Raw genomic sequence first — 3,798 nt, forward strand, 5'->3', positions numbered from 1 at the left:
AAACAATTGACAAGTACTCATGAAAAGTGTCAAGGTCATGAAAGGAACTGCTGCAGATTGTAGCAGACTAAGGAGTATCAACAATTAAATGCAATGTGGGACCTTGACTTAGATACTAGAACAGAAAAAGGACATTCAAAGAAAAAAAATGTTATACCAAAGAAATTGTTATAACATCTGTAATTCAGTTAATAGCATCAAATTAACTATTAATTTCCTGATTTTGATAATTGTGATCTGGTTATGTAGATTATTAATGTTGGAGGAACCTGGTGAAGGATATATGTGAGCTCCTTGTACTATTCTTGCAACTTTTCTAGAAGTATAAAATTATTTTCAAATTAAAAGTTAAAAATTATTTTTTTCAGAAAATTTTCCCATTACTTAGCAGCAATACTGAGTGGGAACCATGCATGTCAGTGGGAAAAAGTTTAATATATAATCATCCCTTCATATACATTAGCTCGCCTTACCATTCCAACAATTGTGAAAATAATAGAACAAGGATTATTATTCACATTCTACAGATAATGAAATGAAGTCTCAGAGAGGTTAAGTGATTTAAAAGGTCATTCAGGAATTCTTCATCTAGCATGGCAGGGTATAATAGGCAGCATAATTCTTTACCTGATTACAACTAAAACTTCGGGATGAATGCATAAATTAACTATCCAAGAACTCTGAAAAGAAAACAAAAGTAAACCAAAGTCAAGGAGATGCATGACAGAGCAGTGGCATGCACAGCTAAAATCTCAATTAAAAGCCCATATTTTGGGTCAGAGGAAATTGAAAAAAGGGACCTTGTGGGCCTGGAAGAGTTGAGATTCTGAGAAGGGAAAAACAAAAGATGAGAATCCTTTAATTCTGTACAGAAACCCGTGTAATCTTGGGCTTGCTGTTAAACTGCACATAATTGGGACAGAACCAAAGCAGCTTAACAAAAGCCTTGAAAATAGAATAGTTTTAAATCATGGTCCAAGTCTCATACTAACCCCTGAGTGATACATGCACGAGACAGAACCAAAGTAACATAGGAAAGGCCTTGACAATTGAACTGAGATTAGATCCATGCTCATAGAATGCAAGACAGAACTTGGAGTTTGAACATAACTGGGTTGATTGTCTATAAAAGAACAGCAAGAAGAATAACAATCTCCAGAGGATTAAAACATAATACAGAGTTTATACAACGTAATATTAAAAAGTTCAAGGGGCTTCCCTGGTGGCGCAGTGGTTGAGAATCTGCCTGCTAATGCAGGGGACACGGGTTCGAGCCCTGGTCTGGGAAGATCCCACATGCCGCGGAGCAACTGAGCCCGTGAGCCACAACTACTGAGCCTGCGCGTCTGGAGCCCGTGCTCCGCAACGAGAGAGGCCGCGATAGTGAGAGGCCCGCGCACCGCGATGAAGAGTGGCCCCCGCTTGCCGCAACTAGAGAAAGCCCTCGCACAGAAACGAAGACCCAACACAGACAAAAATAAATAAAATTTAAAAATAAAATAAAATAACAAATGTTCAAGTACAATTGGTGTCTAAAAAAAAAAAGAATTCCCCCACCCTTGGTATCTAATCAAGTTCCTTTCTAAAAAAAAAAAAAAAAAAAAAAAAAAAAAAAAAAAAAAAGTTCAAGATATAATCCAAAATTATGCAACATAAAAAACCAGGAAAACATAACCAACTTTCAACATAAACGATAATCCAATAATGCCAATCCTGAGATGACCAAAATGCTGGAATAATCAGACAAAGACCTTAAAGCAGATATTTTAACTATACTCCGTGAGATAAAGGTAAACACACATTCTTGGCAGAGAAATGGAAATTATAAAATAATAACCAAATGTAAATTTTAGAACTGAAAAATATAGTATCTGAAAAAAGAACTCACTAGGTGGACTCATTAGCAGAATGGAAATGACAGAGTAGAGAGTCAATGGTCTTGAATTTGGATCAAAAGAAATTAACCAATGTGAAGAAAAGAGGATATTTTTGGGAAAAAATGAAGGCTTAGGGATCTATAAGACATATAAAAAGTTTAATATCCATGCCTTTGGGTCTGTGAGGTGAGGAGTAAGGAAGCAGAGAAAAAAATGTATGAAGAGATTATGGCTGAAAACTCCGTGAATTTGGTGAGTATATCTATAGATTCAAGAAGCTCAAAAAACTCTAAACAGGATAAACTCAAAGAAAACCATGTCCACATCATAATCAAACTAGTGAAAACCACATATAAAAAGATATGGAAAGCAGCTAGTTAAAAAGGATACATTAGATGCAGTGGAACCATGGTTTGAATAACTGGGCTTTTCATAGGGGCCACAAGAGAGTGGAACAATATTTTTAAAGTGCTGAAAGAAAAGAGCTGTCAATACAGAATTCCATATCCAGGGAAGATACTCAGAAATGAAGGTAAAATAAAGAAATTCTCAGGGGAAGAATAACTAAGAGAAATCATTGATAACAGACCTGTTACCAAAAATGCTAATGAAGATACTTGGGTTAAAGGGATATGAATGATACCAAAGGGATTTTGTTCTAAGGCATCAAGGAAGAGCAAAGTAATAAATATCTAAGTAAATATTAAAACTATCTTTTCCTTTTAAGATTTAAAAAATACATATGATGTTGAAAGCCATACTTATTTTATGGGGTTTTCAATGTATAATGATATCAGACATATGACAACTATATATTTTTTAAAAGGTCAGTAATAGGTGGATGAAGGGACATATGGCTGCAAGTGTTCTACATTTTACTAGAAGTGGTTAAATGTTAACTCAATTTGACTATGTAAAGTTAGATATTATAATCCTTAGGGAAATGATTAAAATACAAAGAGATAGAACTAGCAATTTCCAGTCCGGCATGTAAGGAACTTGGAAGTAGTCACTCCATCCTAAAAACAAGTAAAAAGCTGAATAAACTGAAAATTCAACAAGTCTTCTTAGATACTTTAGAGAAGTGAAGTCACAGGGCAAACCACTGCCCACCAAATTGGAGAGATGGAGCAGCAAATCCAAAGAATCACAACTTAACCAGAGCAGAAACCCATGAGCAGAAACCTACGCAAGAACCAGTGCTGAGGTAGGAAAACCTGAACTATAATTGATGAATTGTTGGAGGCTCAATGTGGATAAGTCTGATAGTTAAAAACTCCAGGGAGACACAGCCATAGGGTTGGGGGGGGGATGCTTTTGTGAGTTTTACCTCCAAAAGCCAAACCAAGTCCTCAAAATGAATATTGGAGAAAAATCCCCTCATAATTCCAGCAGGGGGAGGGAAAAGGTAAACATTTAAAAATATGCCAGAGCATTCTGTTCTTCTTAACAAAGTCTGCCCTCAAGAGAAACCTTTTTTTTTTTTTAACCATATCCTAAACTATTAAGGCTTTTTCAGAGACTAACTGACCTGAGGGAGAGAAAATACCCAACTTTAGCCCTCTCTAGCCTTCCATGTGGGGGAAGGGAAATACACAACTCCAGTCTACTTTAGCTATCCTGTCCAACCTAAGGGGAAGAGGACTGAGAAGCACTTGTGAAGTTAACAGTCCACAGGCACAGGTTCACTAAATGACTGAGACCTAATCATATGACTATAGATGCTTCCTCTCCCCCTACACCTCACACCACATTACTAACAGCCTATTTATAGCAGTTTCTTTTACCCACTACATCATGTTTGTCTATCAAGAAAAAATTACAAGGCATAATAAAAGGTAAAACCCTCACAGTTTGAAGAGACAGAGCAAGTGTCGAACCAGACTCAGATACGGCAGGGATGTTGAAATTACCAAACCAG

Source organism: Balaenoptera ricei, chromosome X, assembly GCF_028023285.1.
Source record: "Balaenoptera ricei isolate mBalRic1 chromosome X, mBalRic1.hap2, whole genome shotgun sequence".
Classification (NCBI taxonomy): Eukaryota; Metazoa; Chordata; class Mammalia; order Artiodactyla; family Balaenopteridae; genus Balaenoptera; species Balaenoptera ricei.